General features: G+C 40.8%; 1 protein-coding gene across 2 annotated transcripts in view; it reads right to left on the bottom strand.

The window, feature by feature from the left end:
• Ggact (gamma-glutamylamine cyclotransferase) overlaps positions 1–23700 on the bottom strand; it is a 30316-nt gene extending 6616 nt beyond the window's left edge. The window contains exons 1-2 of one of the 2 annotated variants that reach the window (XM_059273168.1): positions 23617–23700; positions 6907–6962 (exon numbers count right to left, since the gene is read on the bottom strand). The gene's annotated coding sequence lies outside the window, so the exon portion shown is untranslated. Of the gene's footprint in view, positions 1–6906; positions 6963–23354; positions 23590–23616 lie in introns of those variants that run through there. The other variant, XM_059273167.1, reaches the window with a different exon arrangement.

The following is a 23700-nucleotide window of genomic DNA, read 5'->3' as shown; positions in this document are numbered from 1 at the left end:
GCCTGTCCACACAAAATGGTCTTGGAATTTCCTGCAGATTTTTTTTTTTTAACTATACATGCAAGGTTCTACTTCTAGATCCTCTCTCCTATCCCATTTCTCTACTAGGTTTGTTTTCAGGCTATTAGCAATATATCTATTTTAAAGACAGTGTTCAGGGTCTAGCGCAGACTCACCCTACCTGCCACCATCTACAGGTCCTTTCTGCAGCACATCCAACTTGTCTGCCCAGTAAGCACTCCCACATGCTTCTCCAGAGTCTAACCCAATGAGCCTCCCTGTCACCTCCTGTCCATGAGCCCTCTGCACAACCCACCAGACCTAGCCCAAGTCCCACATCCAGGTCCCTGGCCTAGTCTGACCACCCCTGCCTGCACTGCAACCTATCTCCAGTCAGGAACCACACTCCTTGCCACCAACCACAGGTCCCTCTATTTCTATCTCCACTTCCAACCCCTCCACCCAGCTAGAGCTTCAACACCTTTCTCCAGGGTATAGCCAGGTGAATCACCATGATCCTCCTCAACCTGCCAGGTCTAGCCCAGGTCCCACATCTACCAGTACCCAGGTTCTGTTTGGCCACTTCTCCTGCACTGCAATCAATTCCTACAGTTCTGCCTGGAACCACCCTACCTTTATCTTCATACCACATAACCCAAAGGTCCCTCCTATAACACTTTCAACCTTTCCACTCAGCCAGATCTACCCCCATACTCTAGGCTAGGTGCAAGAGGCAATTCCTGTACACTAGCTCAGCTCCCTCGCCCCAACTGTCCATCTGAAGCCATTTCCAAATTCTAGGCCCAATCCATCCACACGTCCTCTCTTCTGCCCCAACCTGCTCTGTCCATATCAGACTCAGAACTAACAAAAGAAGTCCATGTTCCCAGATACTGCAAAACTACAACCAATATGAAAGATAGCCAGTATCTACTCTCTAAAATCTACCAGTCCTATAGACGTGTTTGCCAATGATTGCCAGTGGGAATTACTTAGATGAACCCAGGACAATCATAAATTTCATCAAAAAATTCAAGGAATTTAAAGAAGATACAAACAACTCAATGAAATTAAAGAGAATAAGTCTGAGTGAAGCCCAAGAAAGCACAAACATAAGGCTGATGGAAATGACAAAGACAACCTAGGACTTTTGAGAATGGAATTCAATTAGGAGATATAAACATTGAAGCTGAAATGAGGATGGAATTGTAAAACCCGATAACTAGAAAACTCAAAAAGCCTTACAAATAGAGTGAATGAGCAGAAAACATATCAAGAATCAAAGAAAAACACAAAGGAATATACAGGAAATGTGAGACGCCATAAAAAAAAAAACCTTCAAATTATAGGCACAGATGAGGAAGAAGACTCCCAAGTCAATGGCATAGACCAGATCTTCAACAAGATCATAAATAAATCTTCCCCAAACTAGGAAAGACACATCCCTACAGATACAAGAAGCATACATAACACCAAATATACAAGATCAGAAAAGGAAATCTCCACAACATATCATAGTTAAAGCACCAAATACACATACAAAGAATGTATAATGAAAGCTACAAGAGAAACAAAATCCAAGTTATATATGAAGAAAAACTGATTAGCGTAACAGCTGATTTCTCAATAGAAAGTTTGAAAGCCAGAAGAGCCTGAAGCAATGCATTCCAATTCCTAAAAGACCATGATGGCCAGCATAGACTAATATACACAGCAAGACTATCTACTTGAAGGAGAAAGAAAAACTTTTCACAATATAAGCAGCCTAAAATTATATTCAATAAACCAAATGTAAAGAAAATGGAGCAATGTTTTGGGCTGAAGAGAGGAATGAGCATAGCTGATAAGACTGTGGAAAGAAATGGAAAGCCACAATTATTAAAACACAAATTATCAATGAGAACACAACAACACTAAAAATAACACAATGACTGCAATCAACACACACATTTCAATAATAACTTTAAATATCAATGCCTCAATTCTCTAATCAAAAGACAAGCTGACTGAATGGATCAAAAAACAAAATCCATCTATTGTCTACAAGAAACACAACTCAGCCTTAAAGATAGGCACTGAGTTAGAGTAAAAGGATGGACAAAAGTACTCCAAACAGACTGGACCTGGAAGCAAGCAGGTGTCGCTATCCTAATACCTGACACAACATGCTAATCAGAAGAGAGAAAGAGGGCCACTTCATCCTTATCAAGGGAGCAGTTAGTTAAGATGACATTACCATCTTAAACATACATGCACCAAATTCCGGGGTGCCCAACTTCATAAAATTTCATTTCTACTACTGAGATTTAAAGACACAGGTTAATATGAACCCATTAATAGTAAGTGATTTCAATATAGCAATTTTTCCAATAGACGGGTGTCTTAGTTACTGTTCTATTGCTGTGAAGAGACACCATGGCCAAGACAGTTTATAAAAGAAAGCATTTAATTGGGGGTTTGCTTATAGTTTCAGAGAGTTAGTTCAAAATCACCATTGTGAGGAAGCACAGTGGCAAGCAGGTAGGCAAGGCACTGGCTGGAGCAGTAGTGAAGAATTTACATCTTATCTATGAGTTGGAGGCAGAGAAGAGTCTGGGGTGGGCTTTTGATACCTTAAAGCCCACCCCCAATGACACATCTGCTCCAACAAGGCCATATCTCCTAATCTTTCCCCAAACAGGGACCAAACATTCAAATATGAGCCTCTGGGGAGGCCATTCTCATTCAAACAAGTCATCTGAACAAAAACAGTATAACATCAGAATTGACATTGACATCATATACCAAATGGACTTAACAGATTATATATATATGTATATGTATATGTATATGTATATATAAAAATATTCCACCCAAACACCAAAGAATATACATTCTACTTAACAGCACATGGAAGCTTTTCTAAAATGGACCACATTCTAGGACAAAAACCCTTTATAAATTCAAAAAGATTGAAATCAATCCTTGTACCCTATCTGACCACAAAGCAATAAAACTTAAAACTGAGCCAGGTGGTGGTGGCGCATGCCTTTAATCCCAGCACTCAGGAGGCAGAGCTAGGTGGATCTCTGTGAGTTCAAGGCCAGCCTGGTCCACAGAGTGAGATCCAGGATAGGCTCCAAAACTACACAGAGAAACCCTGTCTCGAAAAAAACCAAAAACCCCAAAACAAAAAATATCTTAAAACTGACAGCAAACAAATCTCTAGTCAGTACACACACTAAAGGAGATTAAAAACTCATTAATGAATGGTGAATGAATGGGTCAAAGAAGAAACCAAGAAAGAAATAAACAACTTCCTGGAACTAAATGAGAATGAAAATATAACAAAACCTCTGGAAACCATTGAAAACACTCCTACAAGGTAAATGTATAGCTCCTATACATGTTTATGTTAAAATTAAAGGCATGGTGATGTTAAAATTAAAGGCATGGTGGTGCACGCCTTTAATCCAAGCACTCTGGAGGCAGAGGCAGGTAGATCTCTGAGTTCCATGTCAGCCTGATGTATGTAGCAAGTTCCAGAACAGCCAGGGCTATGTAGAAACCTTGTCTCTCTGCCACCTCCCCAAAAAATAATTCAAAAAGAGCACAAATAAATGGCTTAGTTGATGCAACTACAAAAGTTGGAAAATAAGAACAAACCAAATCCAAACTCAGTCATGGCAAGAATAAAAGGAGGTATCAATGAAATAGAAACAAAGAAAACAATACAAAGAATCAACAAATCTAAGAGCTGGCTCTTTGAGAAGACAAATCAAAGTACAGAACCTTGGCCCAACTAACCAAAAGAAATAAAGAATCCAAATTAACAGAATCAGAAATGAACAGGGAAACATTACCACAGACACTAAAGAAACTCAGAGTATTATAAAGAAATACTTTAAAAACCTATACTTCATTAGGCTGAAAAACCTAGAAGAAATGGATGAATTTCTAGATTCAGCCAAATCACCAAAATTAAATAAAGAAGTCAATAATGTAAAGAGACCTATATCAAATGAGGGGATTGAAATAGTAATAAATATCCTTCCAGTTAAGAGAAGTCCAGGGCCAGACCAATGCACAGCAGGATTCTACCAGACTTTCAAAAAAGACCTATAGCCAATCCTTAAACTAGTCAAGAAAAAAAAAAAAAAAAGAAAGAAAGAAAGAAAAGAAAGGAGGAGGAGTACTCCCAATCCAAACCCTTCTATCACTCTAACACCAGAACCAGGTAAAGACTCAACGAAGAAAAATACAGGCCAATATATCTGATGAACATAGACTCTAAAAAGCTCAATAAAATACTTGTAAAAAGAATACAGACATATATATATATGATCATACACCATGACCAACTTGGCTTTTTCCCTGAAATATAGGATAGTTCAACATACTCAAGTGAACACATGCAACAAACCACATAAGCTGACTTAAAAGACAAAAATCACATGATTACCTCAATAGATGCAGAAAAGGCTTTTGACAAAATCCAACATACCTTCATTACAGAAGTTTGTAGCTGAAGTTTTCCTGTGTCCCGGAAGTCCTAGAGAATGTAGGACTAGAGGTAATATACCTCAACACAAAAGCTATATATGAGAAATCCACAGCAACATCATCTTAAATGGAGAAAAGCTTGAAGCAATCTCACTGAAGTTAGAAATGAGACAGGGCTGTCCACTATCTCTACTTCTTTTCGATATTTGCTCAAAGTACTGGCTGGAACAAAAAGGGAACAAACAGAAGGAATCCAAAGGGATACAAGTTGGGAAAGAAGTCAAACTATCCCTATTTGCAGATGAACTAAACTATACCTCCAAGATCCCCAAAATTCTACCAGAAAACTTCTACAAACAAAAACAAAGTCAGCAATGTGAGAGGATATAGAATCAACTTACACACACCTTTTCTATACACCAACAACAAACATGCATAGAAATCATGGACACATTCCCATTCACAATAGCCTCAAAGAAATTAAAATATCTAGGAATTAACCTAACTAAGGAAATGAAGAACCTCTACAATGAACACTTTAAACCTCTGAAGAAAGAGATAAAGACACTAGAAAATGAAAAGACATCCCTTGCTCATGAATTAGAATTAATGTTATAAAAATGACCATTTTACCAAAAGCTATTTACAGATTCAATGCAATCCCAATAAAAATTCCCATTTCATTATTTACAGGAATAAGAGAATTCCTACAATTCATATGAAACTACAAAAGATCTCAGCTAAAACAATCCACAGCAAAAAGAACAATGCTGGAAGGATTAACAGTCTAGATTTGAAGATACATTGCAGAGCCATAGTAATAAAAACATGGTACTTGCACAAAAACAGACCAATGGAACAAAATCGAAGATCCAAAAGTGAGTATATGTAACTTCAGTCATGTAATAATTGACAAAGATGCCAAAAACTTAGACTTGAGAAAAGAAAGCATCTTCAACAAATGATGCTGGAAAAACTAATGTCCATGTGCAGAAGAATGAATTAGAACCTTATCTATAACCGTGCATGAAAACTAACTCCACATGGGTCAAGGACTGAAATGTGAATCTGGAAACATTGAAATTGCTAGAAGAAAACATATGCAGTCCCCTACATGATATAGGTGCAGGAAAGGACTTTCTAAGTAAGACTCCATCTGCCCAAGAATTAGGCCAAAACTGACAAGTGAGACTTCATAAAATTAAAAAGCTTCTGTTCAGCTAAAGAAACAATCAACAGAGGAAGCCTGCAGAATGGGAGAGAATCTTTGCCACTTATATATCTAGCAGAGGATTAATATCCATTAATATATAAAGAACTCAAAAAAGAGAATTAAAAACAAAACAAATGACCAATTCAAAAAATGGGACTGGGATCTGAACAGAGAGTTCTCAAAAGAAGGGGGGAGGGGGAGAAAAAAAGAAAAGTTCATAGTCCCTAGCAGGGACAGGAGAACCCTGCTCTGATGCTTCTGGCCCCTAGGGATGGCCACTGTGAAAAAGGATGTTGTTTTTTGAGAGTAATGCCTAATTATGTCTTCAAATTGCCCCTCCCTCACACTGTACAATGCTAGTTCTTTCCATGACGCTAGATTTAATTAGTCCTGTATAAAATTGCAAGAACTTAGTTTAATAATAAGGGGTGGAAAGCACAAAACAAAAATGGCTGTTTGTCTTGGTGAATGTTAACTCAATAGCCCCAAGTCAGCTTGAACCATGACACTGAAGGATGAGTGTTCTGTTCCATCAGACACAATGTGGACCCAGTCTCCCCAGTGAGCATCAGACAGGATACCCACAGGTGGACATTCAAGATACAGAGCCAGGTTGTGACCTGCACACAACAACTGTAGATTTTTGAGAATATTATTTTAAGTCTCTGAGCTTTTGTTTTCTCTTTTTTTAAAAATTGGGTTCATCATGTTTCCCAATGAATTACTCTCTATTGAGCACTGACTGCCAGCCCTAAGCATCCAATGACCTTGGATTCCTCTTCCCCCTGACCCTTCCCTCTCATTTCCCCAGGTCTCCACCCCAGCTCCTCCTTCCCCAAATGCTTACTGCACGATTCTCAACTAAGCTCCTGAGACTGTTATGGTCAATGTTTTGGTGAGAGAGGGATTTAAGCCTTATCAAGTGGTTGTTTCAGAACCAAGAAGCAGTCTCAGGAAGGGGTCACTATACCATGGAATCATGATGTGGACAGTGGTTTTCTACTTTAAACTGTAGAAAATCAGCAACTTTCTTCCAAAGAAAACAATAGCTTATTTCTATAAAAGATAACTAGGCAAGAGAGGCTAGCCTTTTCTCAAACATTTGGTTAATGAATTCTTTCTAATATAAAATCATTTTGAGAACACTACTTATGTAGTGCAAAATGAATGTTCTGCATTTCTGGCTTCTTTCATAAGAAAAACATCATTACCTTTTCTGATTGTGTTTTGAACAGTACACACGGATCCTTCAGGAAGCAACTTGTCCCTGTGGGGATTGGGAAAGGATCAGAGTTAAGTACTGAAACAAGCAATTAATTCCCATTAGAGGATTAAGGCACTCATGTTCACTTTGAATCAGAGAAGCAAGTTGAGAGTGAACTGTTGTACGAGCAAGAGGTTATTTGTCAAAATGAATAAATTGAAGACCCAAAGAGCAGCTAGATGCACAAAAGGGGCTAGGTAGACATATGACATTGGCCAGGGGATGGGTAAGGTTTTATGTCTATGGGAAGTACTGCCTTTCCTTTGCAAACACTGAGGGAAGCAGGGTCTATGCCATATGTTGCTGTCTTCATTCTAACTTCATTCCTATAGAAGTAAGCCCAATTCCCTTGTCTTACCACACATGTGCAGTCTAGACAGCCACACATGGCTGTTCAGCTTCAGGTTAGCTGGGAGCTCCAGAGCCTGTACTGAGTAGTTTTATGCAGTGTCTCTGTGGATGATATCACAGATACAGTAAAGACCAGGTGGTAGGCCTACAGTGTCAGGACTGAGGTGCCCCTGATTAGAATTAAAGAGCCCAAAGCAGAACCTTTGTCTCAAACTTTGTTACAACCTAGAATAATGTCTATCCAGCCCAAAGATAGAGTAGGCTCAGTGTCTCCAAATGCTTTAGCTCAGCAAAACCTGGCTAGTTAACAGTGTCAATATTTAAAAGCCAAAAACACCATAGAAATGTCCATCTGGCAGGGTACTGCCTGAAATGCTGTCACTCAGCAGTTTGCTTTTCTGTAGTACAATCCATCTAGTTTCATATTTCATCACTGAAGCAGAATTAAAAGTGATTCCAGGGGCTGGAGAGATGGCTCAGAGGTTAAGAGCACTGGTTACTCTTGCAGAGGTCCTGAGTTCAATTCCCAGCAACCACATGGTGGCTCACAACCATCTATAATGAGATCTGGTGCCCTCTTCTGGCATGCACGTATACATGCAGGCAGAACATTGTATACATAATAGATAAATAAATTAAAAAAAAAAAAGTGATTCCAAGGCCTTTACATAATTGCTGGATGTGTTGATATGTTGTGTACCCTAATAAAATTTGCCTGAAGATCAGAGAACAGAACAAGCCACTGGATTAAACACAGAGGCCAGGCAGCGGTCACACATTAAAGTGGCACACCTTTAATCCTAACACTCGAGAGGCAGAGATCCATCTGGATCTCTGAGTTTAAAGCCACCCTGAACTATCTGAGATTGACTCAGTCTAGGAGAGAAATAGAGCCAGGCAGTGGTGGCACACACCTTTAAACCCAGCACTTGAGATCTGCTTTTGCTTGGGAAGCACACACGCCTTTAATCCCAGGAAGTGATGGCTGGGCAGAGAAAGGTATATAAGGTGTGAGAAGACAGGAACTAGAGGCTTTTCAGGCTGAGGAGTCCTAGATGTAAGAGATGGCTTGTTCCTTTGTCCTCTGATCTTTCAGCATTTACACCAATATCTGGCTCTAGGTTTTTTATGATAAGACCTTTAGAAATTCATGTTACATCTGGCGCCCAATGTGGGTCATAAACCCACGACCCTGAGATTAAGAGTCTTATGCTCTACCGACTGAGCTAGATTTAAGACCGATTTAAGATTTGAGTAACAGCTGGATTGGTCTTGATTGGTATTTTTCACTAGCCACCTGGTGGCAGGAGTGTAAAAGGCAGGATTTTGACTTTAATGTAGTCTAAATCACGACTAGCACACATATTCAGTCCCTACTTCAGACACGCAGCAGGTGAGACCAAGTAAGACAAGAGCTAAGGCTTAAAGTCTTCCAACATTAATTTGCTAAAGGATTTTAAATGAATGTCACCTTCTAGCATAAGAACCACCTTCTAAAATGGTACTTCAATAAAATATCCATCCTGTTTGTATTTAGTGACACAAAGAAGTGTTAGTAAATGCTGGATGTCATCACTTCAATTTTTCCACATGATAAATCAAGCCACTAGCAATCTGCCAGTTGTCAAGTGAAGACCGTGATAGAAACAAGTGGTCAGATGTGTCTACCACTCAGCACTGGCTGCAGGAGGAGTCATTCCAGAACCAGGAACTCCTGTGCTGCAGACCCCCACCAAAGCAATTATAAATGGAGTCTTCACTTGCTTTCATCATCCACCATCTGTGTCAAAGTCGGCTGCACCAAGTTCACAAAAGGCAAGCACATCGATCACAACTAAACACAATGCCAACCACAGCCCCTGTCTTTACCACCTCTTCTAAATATCACCCTTACCATCCAGTGGTCTGGAGCACACACAAATATACCCATAGTAACCCTATTTACCTTGAAAAAAAGGATGGGTACCTGATATAGTTACTCATTAATTACTAACAAGTCTCTTAGAACTGTAGGAAACAGGTGAAAAAACAAGATGCTGTGAACTTTAAACCTGGCCCTGTCCTGGGCATCTTGCCAGGGAGGGCTGGACACATCCTGCAGATGCTTTGATGTTCTCACTTGGTTGCTTGCTTGGTTCTTTATAGTAGACAAGACCTACCTGCTGGAGCCAGCCTCACCAACTTTACCAGAAAGTCTGTCTCCCAGAAAGGAGACAGTCAAACACTGTCCTCACATTAGTAGCACTGGCTACTGAAATCAGGTATGGCTTGCTGATGTATTCAAAGCTCCAGATTCTTGAGGTCTGGGAAAACAAACCTTTATGGCCCTGATGCCACAATGGCCTACACAAATGTGGTCTTGGCCACCATTATGTGAATTTTTAATGCTTTGGTTATGACAAAAATGTTTTTCATGCTGTGTTACTTTAAAGACTCAGCAAGTAAAGGTAAAGAAAGGTCCTTGACACCAAACCTAATGACCCAAGTTTAATGCCTGGGAACCATGTGGTGGAAGGGCAGAACCAAATCCTGACCTCTACATGCATGTTGTGGTACACATGCCCCTCCATATATATCTGTGTAATTTTAAAAACTTAAGGCAGTTACATACCATCTTCAAAGTACAGTGACCAACAGTGCAGACACAGTCTTCTCTTCACTTTTGCCCATTCTGAGTATGAAAGTGACTGGAAAAATTCCCAAACACTGAGCCTGGAAGGAACCTTGTGCACACAGGCCAGGTAGATTGGGATGGTGACATGCTGGCCCTTGCTATTCCAGCAGGTGGTTCAGCAGCCAGACTCCTGTCAACAGACTGAGCAGGTAGCTCCAGATGTTGGAAGGTGCCAAAAACCCACTGGCGCCACCTGCAGCTCAAGCTAAATCCAACAGGGTGTCCACTTAAGAGACTGCTGATTTTGGCCAGATTCCAGGCTTAAATGCTTCAGTTCTACTCTCCAGTTCATGGTCCAGGCCGCACAAAGTGTGGGCCATTAAGCACCCACTGTGCAACATAGTCTGTGTGTAAACCTACAGGCATCTCACTCAGTGCTAGTCTCTGCCATCATTGCTGGTCAACACCCAACCAGAAGCCAACAAAAGAGGGCCAAGTGCTCCAGATCCTAGGAGGTGACTCAGGCCTGTTACCCAGGGAGGCATGTTCAGACAGCTGTAGGCCTGAAATGGGATCTGGAATTTGCAAGCTCCATCTCAGCAAGGTGGGGAGCAGTTGAGGGTAGGATACTACTCTCTGGAGGAGGGCACAGTGATACTTTCCAACTTTGTGTGTAAATTAATAAAGAGTTGATATCGAAAACACCAGTGAGTCAGGCATAGTGGTACACACCTATAATTCTAGAATTCTGGCTCATGAAGAAAGATGGCAAATTCAAGGCCATCATGAACTACAACAACCCTATTTCAAAAATAAAAACTAATGAGCACACGCAAAAAAAGGGAAGCAGCTTGCAAGCCACTGGGCCTCCTGTCTTTGCAAATGTTATCAGGGAATTCAACATGCCTCCTAATCAGAAACAGGTTCCTCATCTTCAGAGTTTCCACAAGCCGCCAGTTCCTGCAGTCTTTCTGAAATGGACTTATGCTACCTTGTTAAACTCAATCACTTTCTGGAACCTGACTCACAATGAAACAGAGTAAGACATGTTCCTCTGCATATGCTATATAGGTTCAAGGAAAGGAGGCCAAGTCTGGGTCAGCAGGCAGAGGAGGTACGGAATGCAGGTTGCGTGGGGTGCCCCATGCCCAGACACTGGCACATACAGCCATAACTTTTTTTCACCCACCTAGGACTCCAACCATGCTAACTGCTGACTAAGCAATGACTGCCCACACTTGGCTAAGAAACACAGCAAATGATCTGGCTTTTGGAGTACTTTCCTGGCTACTGGAGGGGAGCATGCTTTTAACTCATACTTGGCAACTGCTCATAATGTGTTTACTCTGACTTGAGCAAGCACTCTAGTCAAGAAGGGAAGAGCTAACAATCCAGGTTTTGTCCTAACTCATCCTTTGTTAGTGGGAGATACAGATACAGGGAAATGGAGCATCTAGGTCTGGCTGAAGGTGGGTAATTTCCAGTGTGCCTCTGCCCCTTGCTGTTTTACTTTGAGTCAACTTGGGCAGAAAAGCAGTCCTTGCCTGAAGACTGCTCTCCCTTTCTTCATTTGTCTACAGCATGACTCCTTTGCATCTTGGAACTTTTTATTAGAAGTACTCCAACTGTTTGAAACAGGAATGTCTACACTATAACACTGTTTTATTTTTCAAGGACAACTCAAGCTATAGTAACACACTCTCTCTCTCTCTCTCTCTCTCTCTCTCTCTCTCTCTCTCTCTCTCTCTCTCTCGTGTGTGTGTGTGTGTGTGTGTGTGTGTGTGTGTGTGTGTGTGTGTGTGTGTTCTGGGTATCAAACTCAAAACTTCAATGGTAGGCATGTGCCCTACCGGTGAACCGTATTTCCAGCTCAATTTAACATAAACTTTGCATTCCCAACATAAAAACTAAGTCAGAAGAAGCCTGGGAGAGCAATTTAAAATATTGCACCAAGTCATTCTCTACAACACTAGGTAGTTTGCTACCAAAATACCTGAGAAAGATAAGAATTTAACCCATTTAAACAACTCTTCTACTTAGAAGTGTGACCTACTCAAAGTGAAGAAATTAAAAACACAAGTGAGGTTCCTAGGTAGGTTGCCAAATGTATTTTATTTAGAAGCTTACCCATCAATTTCTTTAGGTCAGAGAGCCAAATCACATCATAACCAAGGTCTGGTTACTGGGAGTGGGGGGGTGGGGGTGGTCCATGGCCAAGAAAAAGCAAGGCTCAATGGGAGGGGGCATGGGAGCTACAGTAACTAGCTAGACTCAACGTAGGACAATCAACAGGAGTACTTAGAAGATAATCACCATGTTAGTAACTCTTTGTGGTGAACAATCACCTGACAGAGGATATTAAGGTAGGAAACGTTCATTATGGCTGATAGTTTGAAGAGTATAGTACATCACAGTGGGGAAAGGCAGTAGAAGCTTTTGACTGCAGCAGGAGTGTGAAGCTGCTTGGTTACAACCAGGTATAGGCCTCAAGGCTCATTCCCTGCCCCCAAGCCACTTCCATCTAGGCCCCTTTTAAAGGTTCTGCAACCTCCCCAAACAGTAACGAGGACAAGGTGTTCAAACACATGAACCTACTCTATGGAGGTCATATTTGAAGCATAACAAGCACCAAATACAATCAAAAGATATCAAACTTGAAACTCTACTTATACTACTAAAGGTATATTGAATACAACCTAGAATCTCACACTAGGTAGCCATGCCTGTTAGTCTACCCTGTCTCAGGCCTGCTGCTGGTTGTCATTTCCAGGTCAGAGCCAAGAGGCACCCTACCAGGCAACAGCCATTACACTCTCTGCAAATCCAGAGAGGAAACAGAAACCAAGGAACAAAACACCCACCCAACAAAGACAAATCAAAAAAATCAGCACCTAGACCTATAATCATTCCAAATCCAGATGCCTAGATGCCAGCATAAAGACACAACAGCAGCCAGGACACTAACTATGTCTCCACAGAGCCCAGCTGTCCCACCACTACAGGCCCCAAATATTCCAACATAGTAAAGCACAAGAAGAGGACCTTAAAACTGACTATATGAAGATGACAGAGATCTTAAAGAAATACGGGAAAGCCAGGCGGTGGTGGCACAGGCCTTTAATCCCAGCATGCAGGAGGTAGAGGAAGGTGGATCTCTGTGAGTTCAAGGCTAGCCTGGGTTCCAGGACAGCTAGAGCTACACAGAGAAACCCTGTCTTGAAAAACCAAAAAAAGGGGAAAATACAAACAAAAAATTGGAGGAAATGAATAAATCTGTAACATGAATCTTAAAAAGTCTTATTAATAAAACAAAACTGGAGCCAGGTATTGGGGTGAATGCTGGAAGATCAGAGAAGCAGAACAAGCCACAGCCACCTCACCTTGCTAATTCCTCAGCTGATCCTCTTTCCTCAGATTCGAAGTCTCTGAGTCCTTATCCAGAATGAATCTCAGCTGAACTGCTGCTAAAAGCTTAAAAGCTTAACCAGCTCTAGTTCCTGATCCTCACGCCTTAAATACCTTTCTGCTTCCTGCCATCACTTCCTGGGATTAAAGGCTCTTGTTATCACGCCTGGCTGTTTCCATTGTGGCTTTGAACTCACAGAGATCCGGATGGATCTCTGCCTCTGGAATGCTAGGATTAAAGGCCACCATTTTCTGGCCTCTATATCTAGTAGCTGTTCTGTTCTCTGACCCCAGATAAGTTTATTAGGGTGCACAATATTTTGGGGAACACAATATCACCACATAAATCCCTTAAAGAAATCCAAGAAAATACAAATAAACAGTGGACGGAAATGAATAAAACTGTTCAAGACCTGAAAATGGAAACAGAATTAATAAAGAAAAACTGGGGAAATTTTAGAAATGAAAAATTTAGGAAGGCAAACAGGAAGTAAAGAGGCAAGCTTCATCAACAGAATACAAGAGATGGAAGAGAGAAGTCCGGGCATTGAAGATACAAAAGAAGAAATGGATACATGAGTCAAAGAAAATGTTAAATTAAAAAAACTCCAACACAAAACATTCAGAAAAAGATCAGACTTAAGAATAATAGGAATAGAGGAAGGAGAAGAATCCCAGCTCAAAGGCCCAGAAAATAATTTCAATGAAATCATAGAAGAAAAATTTCCTTAACCTAAAGAAGGAGATACCTATAAAGGTACAAGAAGCATACAGAACACCAAGTAGATTGGACCAAAAAAGAAAGTCCCCTCAGCACATAATAATGAAAACACTAAACATACAAAGAAATAATATTAAAAGCTGAAAGGGAAAAAGACAAGTAATATATAAAGGCAGACCTATTAGAATTATACTTGACTTCTCAATGAGGACTCTAAAAGCCAGAAGGGCCTGGTCCGATGTCCTGCAGACTCTAAGAAATGTCAGCTCAAACTACTATATCCAGTAAAACTTTCAATCACTTTAAATGGAAAAAATAAGATATTCTCTGATAAGGCCAAATTTAAACAATATCTATCTACAAATCCATCCCTACAGAAGATGCAAAAAGGAAAACTCCAACCCAAGGAGGTAAACTATACCCATGAAAACACAGGGAATAAACACTCTCAGGCAGAAAAATCAAAAAAAGAGAAGCCTGTGTGTGCATGTGCACATATGTGCACACACACACGCACACACACACACACACACAACCCCCCACCCCCACCAATCAACAATCATTGGTCATTTATATCTCTCAATATCAGTGGTCTCAATTCCCCAATAAAAAGACATACACTAACAGAATGGATGCAAAAACAAAATCCATCCTTCTACTACATCCAAGAAACACACCTCAACATTACAGATAGACATTACCTCAGGATCAAGGGTTGGAAAGAGAAATTCCAAGCAAATGGACCTAAGAAGCAAGCTGGTGTAGCCATTTTTAATATCTAACCAAATCAACTTCAAACCAAAACTAACCAAAATAGATAGGACACTTCACATTCATCAAAGGAAAAGTCCACAATGATGACATTTCAGTTCTTAACATCTATGCCCCAAACACAAGGGCACCCACATTTGTAAAAGAAATGCTAATACAGCTTAAATCACATATTGACCCTCACACACTGATAGTGGGAGACTTCAATACTGGACTCTCACCAATAGACAGATCATCCAAACAAAAACTAAACAGAAAAATACTGGAGCTAAACAGACATTATAAACCAAATGGACCTAACATATATTTACAAAACATCTTACCCAAACACAAAGGAATATACCGTCTTCTCTGCACTTTGTAGAACTTCCTCCAAAACTGGCCACATACTTGGACATAAGGCAAGTCTCAACAGATACAAGAAAATTGAAATAACTCCCTGTATTCTATCAGACCACTACAGAGTAAAGGTAGGTATCAACAACAACAGAAAGCTTACAAACTGACGGAAACTGAACAACTCTCTACTGAATGAAAAATGAGTCAAGACAGATAAGAAAGAAATTAAAGACTTTCTAGAATTCAATAAAAATGAATATACAGCAAACCCAAACTTATGGGACACAAAAGAGTTCTAAGAGGCAAGTTCACAGTACTAAGTGCCTACATAAAAAAAAAAAAAAAAAAAAAAAAACAACCAAAAAACTAGAGAGATCTCATACTAGCAAATTACCTGAAAGCTCTGTAACAAAAAGAAGTCATCACACCCAAGAGGAGTAGGTGGCAAGAAATAATCAAACTCGGGGCTGAAATCAATAAATAGAAACAGAACAATACAAAGAATCAATGAAACAAAGAGTTGGTTCTGTTGTAGAATATTATTTTAAGATGTGCTATATTTGTTTACACTGTGGAACATGTTTAATGATGCAAAGATGTGTTGCATTCTTTTGTGTTGCCTTTGTTTAACTCTGTGAAGCTGTGTTCCTTTGCCTGTCTAAAACACCTGATGGTCTAATAAAGAGCTGAATGGCCAATAGTGAGGCAGGGGAGAGGAATAGGTGGGACTGGCAGGCAGAGAGAATAAATAGAAGGAGAAATCTTGGAGGAAAAGAAGGGGCCAGCTACCCAGCCAATCATGGAGTAAGATGGAAAGAAAAGATATACAGAAATAAAGAAAGGGAAAAGCCCAGAGACAAAAGATAGACGGGATGATTTAAGAAAACCTGGCAAACATTCCTGGGCACAAACTGTATCATTTCAAAATGAAGATGTTGGAGCAATGGAGGAAGGAATGGATGGACCAGGATGAGATATACTGCATCACTTAGTAAATTAAAGCTACAACTGCCAAAGAAAGAGTGAGAGTGAGAGAGAGAAAGAGAGAGAAAGAAAGAAAGAAAGAAAGAAAGAAAGAAAGAAAGAAAGAAAGAAAGAAAGAAAGAAAACCTGGCAAGAAACAAGCCAAGCTAAGGCTGGGCATTCATAAGTAATAATAAGACTCTGTGTGATTTATCTGGGAGCTGGGTGGCGGGCCCCTCAAAAGAGCAAAAATAACCAACTACATGGTTCTTTGAGAAAATGAACAAGATAGATAAACCCTTAACCAAACTAACTAAATGGTGGAAAGAGAATATTAAAATTAACAAAATCACAAACAAAAAGGGGAATATAATAACCATTACTGATGCTTGAAATCTAGAGAATCACAAAGACATGCTTTAAAAACCTGTACTCCACCAAATTGGAAAATCTAAAAGAAATGGATATTTTTCTTGATAGGTGCCACTTACAAAAGTTAAAATCAAATAAACAATTTTAAAAGACCTGTAGCCAGAAGATTTCCTGGTCCCACCTGGTTCCCGTGGTCCCAAAGTCCCACAGATGCTCAGACCCAAATGAACACACAGAAGCTTAATATTAATTAAAACTGCTCTACCATTAGCTCAGGCTTACTACTGACTAGCTCTTACACTTAAACTCAGCCCATTTCTGTTAATCTATATGTCACTACGTTTTCTGTGGCTTTATCTGTATGCCATTACATGCTGCTCCCTGGACAGTGGGCTGGCATCTCCTCACTCTCAGCCTTCCTCTTCCCAGAATTCTGTCTGTTTATTCCACCTATACTTCCTGCCTGGCTACTGGCCAATCAGCTTTTTATCAATCAATCAGAGCAACACATTCACAGCATACAGAACATCCCACAGCATAGACCTATAGCCCCTAATGAAATAGAGGCAGTCACTAAAAGTCTCCCAACCAAAAAGGCCCAGGGCCAAATGGTTTTACTGAAGAATTCTACCAGATTTTCAAAGAAGGGTTAACCAATACTCCTCAAATTATTTCACAAAATGGAAACAGAAGGAACATTGCCCAATTCATTTTATGAGGCTACACTCTCCCTGATACCCAAACCACATAATGACACAACAAAGAAAGAGAATTACAGAAAGTGATAAGACACCAGTACCAAGACAACTCATAGAAAAACATTTGATGCTTACAGTTCCAGGATGAGTCTCTGATCATCAGGGCAGGAAAGTATAGACCACTAACTCTCATTGTTATTTACTATTAAGAAAACTGGTTTATAAAGCCAGGTGTGGTGGTGCATTCCTCCAATCCCAGCACTCAGGAGGCAGGGGCAGGAGGATCTCTGTGAGTGTGAAGCCATCCTGGTCTGCACAGCAAGCTCCAGGACAGCCAAGACTACATAGAAATAATCTTGTCTTAAAAAAAAAAAAAAAAAAAGGCAGGGCGGTGGTGGTGCACACTTTAATCCCAGCCAGCACTCAGGAGGCAGAGCCAGGCAGATTTCTGTGAGTTCGAGACCAGCTTGGTCTACAGAGCAAGATCCAGGACAGGCACCAAAACTACATAGAGAAACCCTGTCTCCCCCATCTCGAAAAAAGAAAAGAAAAGAAATTAAGAAAAGAAAAATGGCTTATTGCCCGTGTCCAGCCTCGCCTAAGATTCAGGTCCTGAGACGAGAAAGGGGCATTGGCACAAGGAAAACTTCTGACCACCAAATGATTGCACTAAATGCCCTGAATAGCTGAGGCCATCTTTATTTATACTTAAGCAGTGGTTTTTTTTGTTTGTTTGTTTGTTTTTTACCAGGGTTCCATGACATTTTGAGTTAGGTCTGAATGAGAGTTGGAGTTCCAGACATTGTCCATTTGTTCAAATCATTACATCTGTTTTTAAAAGTTAATGACCCCTCTGCCATTTCTGATACAAGAACAGAAAATGTGTGTGTAGTTGTCTTGGTTTCTCAAAATGTCACCTTTTCCTACTCTTTGCTATGTGAAAGGTACTAGGGCCAACAGGAATGAAGAAAGTGTGGCTGTTTTTACCTACCTAGAATCTAAAGTCCAGCAGAGGGTCAGCAGTATATAAAAATGGCCAGTTCAAGGCCAAATAATGTGGAATTCAAAAGAGTGTAGGAGTCAGAGGGGTTGGAGGGCACCAGAACAAGGCCCTCTGAATCAATTAAGGAGCATCTGAACTCACAGAGACTGAAGCAGCAAGTACAGGGCCTACAAGGGCCTGCACCAGGTCCTCTGTGTAATGTTTTCATGAGACTCTTGAGTGGGTGAATAAGTGGGTCTCTGATCCTTGTGGCTGCTATTAGGATTCTTTTTCCTCTGTTGGGTTGCTCTGTCCAGCTTCAATGTGACAGTTTTTGCTTTATCTTATCATTTTTATTTTGACATGTTTGGTTGTTATCTCTTAGAAGTCTCTTTTCTAATGAGAGACACAAAAGGAGTGGATCCAGAGGGGAGGGAGGTAGGGAGGAACTGAGAAGAGTAAAGGGAGGAGAAATTGTAATCAGGATATATTGTACCAGAAAAAAAAAAAAGACTATTTTCAATAAAAGGAAAAAAAAATAAAAAAAAAAAGAAACTAAACTAAAAGCACAGAACTCAAAATTAAGCCTGTTTTTTCCTACTTTCCCCAAAGCATTCACATTCTACCAGTGCTTGTATTATCCCAAGTTGAATTCAATTAAAACAGTTGAGAGATAATTCAAAACTCTAATCACAGAAGATTTTCAAGTTTAGTATATATTTGCCCTTTAAATTTACCATTATTTTTATCATCATGGGATTAATCAAACAATAATGCTGAGCAGAAATGTTAAGAAAATTAAAACCTCAAATCCCTATGAAAATGACATTCTTTAAAATAATTGTTCTCTGTTGTTTTTTTCTCTTTAGGAGGCCCACCACCTAGCTCCCAAATAATTCGCACATTATTCTTATTCTTAATTATGAATGCCCAGCCTTAGCTTGGCTTAGTTTCTAGCCAGCTTTGCTTAACTTAAATTGTCCTGTCTATCTTCGGCCTCAGGGTTTTTCCCTTTCTCTTGCTTCTGTAAATCTTACTCTTACTCTGTGGCTTGCTGTGTAGCTGGGTAGATGACCCCTGGAGTCCTCTTCCTTCTCTGGCTACTTCTCTCTCCTCCCAGATTTCTCCTTCTATATATCCTCTCTGCCTGCCAGTCCTGCCTATCCTTTCTCCTGCCTTGCTATTGGCTGTTCAGTTCTTTATTAGACCATCAGGTGTTCTCAACAAGCAAAGTAACACAGCTTCACAGAGTTAAACAAATGCAACATAAACAAAAGCAACACACCTTAAAATAATTTTCTACAATAGTTCTCAAGTCAGACTTGAGAAAAGAGGGTGATATCAAAAGGTAGAATCAGTCTGTGAGTATCATTACTTAAGAGCCATAGATTTCTAGCAAAATCGCCAGTACCCAGCATGGGAAAGCCCCTTTTGAGTCAAGGGAGTCCAAGAGACTTCCAAAACAATACAGGCTGTTTCTGTTGCCCTTGGTGGCCTCCCGGAGGTTGGAGGCAAGTCCCTATTGCTAAAGACACCACTTACTTTGGACATAGGATTCAGAGGATCTGAGCTGGATGTGACCTGAAAGCCTCCTCTCTGAGGACTAGCTTTCAGAGTACCTGAAGGTACTATACAGGGTACTGTGCCAAGGGAGGGAAGCAACCAAAAATCATACCTAGCTGTGACACCTATGAACCATAATACTATGACCAACAGGGCAAGTGATTCCTAAGGGTGCAGTAGTAGCACTCAGATCTTGGCAGTAACCAAGCTATCTAATTGGACTCAAGCAAAAACAACCCCCAAGCTCATGATGTGGTACCAGCCAAGTGATATCAATATATCACCAACATTAAAGAAACCCATGAAACCAGAGAAACAGCTCAGTGGGTAGAGGCACTTGCCACCAGGCATGACAACCTGAGTTCAAGCCCTAGAACCATGTTGTGGAAGGGAGAACTGACTCCCATAAGCTGTCCTGTCTTTCACACACATGTACATAATAAGCAAATTTTTGTTGTTGTTTGTTTTTTGTTTAAGAAAAAAGGAAAGAACTCATGAGCTGCTCCAGATCAAAGTTAGCCAGCCATAGCCTGTGTGTAAGATGAACCTTGCAAGGAATTTTAAACAACAGCACACACACACACACACACACACACACACACACACACACCCCAAAACAACCAACCCAGAAAATTAAACATTATTTGAGCAAATTTATGCACATTTAATACGTATCAGCCATGGCTACTTTAATATGGCAACTTCAGAGCTAGGCATTTGTTTAAAGACTTTAGGCCTGCAAAGCCCAAGTTTGTATTTGACCCTTTACAGGGAAAGGTTGCTAAATCCTTGCCCTAGCCTGAAAGGGTCAAAGAACAGATACCACTTATTTGCACAATATTTTACACAACAAACCCACATAAAAATTTGAACATTTTGAGGTAATCTGCTAAGAGGTGATGATGACATTGTGGTCCCAGAAGAAAATGTTCCTTCTTTGAAGGTACAAACTAATTAAAGGAGAACTGTTATACCATCTAGAATAAACTGTTTTAAATCAATCACTTTTTTTCTTGCAGTGTTGAGGGTAAAACCTAGGTCCTTGCAAACTCGAGGCAGGTGCTCTACCACTGAGCTATATTTCCAGTCTTAAATGTAGAGGCAATGGGAAAGAATGCATATCAGGCTGAACAGAATCATGAGATCTATTTAGTGACTATCTGGAAGTTCATTAGATTATTTCTATGCTTCTACCTTTGGTTAAAAATTTTCCAACTAAGGTGCTTGAGAGATAGCTCAGTGGTTAAGAGCTCTAACTGCTCTTCCAGAGGATCTGGTGTAGCTAGAGTTATTCTGCCTGGCCCACAGTCAGGACAAATCTCTCTCACCTGCCAGTCCCACAGCCGCTCAGACCCAACCAAGTAAACACAGAGACTTATATTGCTTACAAACTGCATGGCCGTACCAGGCTTCTTGCTAACTGTTCTTATATCTTAAATTAATCCATTTTTATAAATCTATACCTTGCCACATGGCTCGTGGCTTACCGGCATCTTCACATGCTGTTTGTCTTGGTGGTGGCTGGCAGTGTCTCTGACTCGGCCTTCCACTTCCCAGAATTCTTCTCTTCCTTGTCCTGCCTATACTTCCTCCTGCCTGACTACTGGCCAATCAGTATTTTATTTACTAACTAATCAGAGCAACACATTTCCCATAAAGAACATCCCACAGCACCTGGGTTCAATTCCCAGCACCAACATGGCAGCTCACAACTGTCTCTAACTCCATGATCTGACACCTACACAGGCGAAATACCAATGTAAATGAAATAAAAGTAAATAAATTTTAAAAATTTCCAACTAAAAAGGAAAAATCAGAACCTTGATAAGAAACAGAACTTATCATCAGAGAGTCTTTCCTTCCTTGGTCCAATCTGGTTCAGCTCTCCCTATGCCCAGGCAATCTCAACACACCTGTTGGCTCCCTTGCTCTTCCTAAACATAGTTTGATATATCCATCCTGTCTTTTGCTCATGGTGTCTAAAACCAGGAATGTCACTGTCCCATTCCTCCATAAAAAGTCACCCTCTGCTCAAAGTTTAGCCCCAACAGACCTTTGCTGTGTCCCCTGCTAAGAGCATTCACTCCAATAGCATATGACATTGTACCTCATCCTTCTCAATTAGTGATATTGACTCATAATGCCATATAAACTCAGAACTAGCCTTTTCTGTGAACTCAGTTGAGGGAGCATAATAATACCTCACAAAGTAACCAGAGCCTACCTACATAGCTCTGGGTTCCAGGGGTTGGGCCTGCAACCTAAGCAAGGCTGTCCTTCCCAGAGAAGTTTCATCAACAATACAGAGAAGCGTTTGACTGAAGGATGGATCTGTTAGTCAAGACCCTGGGTAGTCATGGTTAGCTCAGGCTCTCTGAATAAAATGTCTAATATCTATTGGCTCCAGATGGGGAATGTTCTAGAGAAGACTGCTAAGATCATTTGATGTTGTCCTCCTATTGCTAACCCTTCCTATGGGCCATATCCCTCTTCAAACATGACGGCACCAGTTTGTAGGGTAGAGGGTACAATAAAGTTACACAATGACTCCTTTTCAAACACCGACATAACTGGAGCTCTCACTAGACAAAGAGAAAACAACACAGGGTGTTATTTTTTTTTGATGTAAGGTCTTTCATAGCCCAGGATGGCCTCCTTCAGTCTTGAGTGCTAGGATTACAGGCACCACACCTTGCTTGACCATATCATTTTAAAAATTAACTATTGCAGGGTTTTGGTTCTGTACTACATACTGCCATCCACTATCCAAGATCACCACAGTCATTAATAGGATTCTACCTCACCACCTCATACATAATAAAGTGGTATTTGACCAGTGAGCTACATACCCAATCCCAACTTTGTTTTCCAGATCTAATCTTGGGCTTGTTGTATGCTAAGGTCATGGTTAGTAAAGTTTACTAGTTTAAAAAAAAAAAAAAGTTCAGTACAAAAAGCCACCAATTAACTTTGCACACTAAGCTTTTAAAGACGAATGTTCTCCATTAGGGAAGACTGGTCTGCTTACTCAGGGACTTCTGATTTCTCCTGGGAGTGGGTTCAGAAAAATGAGTGCAAACTTCAGTTAGCACTTCAATTACAGGAACCAGGCCAGGAGAAAGCCTTCAACTAGAGGGAAATAAGCACACGTGTGCACAAGACTTACCTCTCAAATAATTCCAATTGATTCAAAGATAGCTTTTATTTTAACTCATGAGTTCTTACTGGGACCTTCAGCTTACTCTTAAAAAAAAAAATGGCTCCTACTTTAACGTGTTTCCTTATTCCTCCACATGAATAAACCGATCTTGGAGTTAAGAAGCTAAGTTAAAACACACGTACACCTCTGATGGGTTTTGAGTGAGGCTATCCTGTTATAACTGGTTAACAGAATGAAACAGCAATGAAAACAAAGAATAGAATTCAAAGGCAAGGATCTCCAAAGATCCAGATGTGTTATTAACGACTCCAAAAGGATCTAAGATCAGAAACTGATCAACAGAAATCGGTTTTGGATTCTTTTGCAAGTTTTGATTTCCTTACACTTAAGAAACACCTAAAATTAAAAGGCAGAACTTTTGAAAACAGCTTCATTCCACTTAGTATCTTCAACTACCTGCTGGAGCCATCCGTCCCACAAGGAGCGAGCAGCGGCTCCGCGTGGGCCAGCGGCTCGGTCTGCGTCTCCCGCGGTGGCCATCCGGTCCACAGCGTGGGCCGTCCCCGGCGGTTTTCCGGGGTCAAATGTGCGCCCCGCCCCGAGGGTTCCGCCCGCCGGTCCCGCATCTGCAGGGACGCTAGCGGCAGACATCCGCTGGCTGGTGACTGAGTCCCTAAACCGCCCCAGGCTCCCAGTCCCAGCGGGTTCAGCGCCTCACCTGCACGGGTCAAGAGGATCGCGGGGAGCGCGCCGGGCGCGGAGCGGAAATGCCCTGCTGGGCAGGCGCCGCAACCAAACCGCC

Source organism: Peromyscus eremicus, chromosome 9, assembly GCF_949786415.1.
Source record: "Peromyscus eremicus chromosome 9, PerEre_H2_v1, whole genome shotgun sequence".
NCBI classification, from domain to species: Eukaryota; Metazoa; Chordata; class Mammalia; order Rodentia; family Cricetidae; genus Peromyscus; species Peromyscus eremicus.
This window is presented reverse-complemented; position numbering and strand designations above follow the sequence as displayed.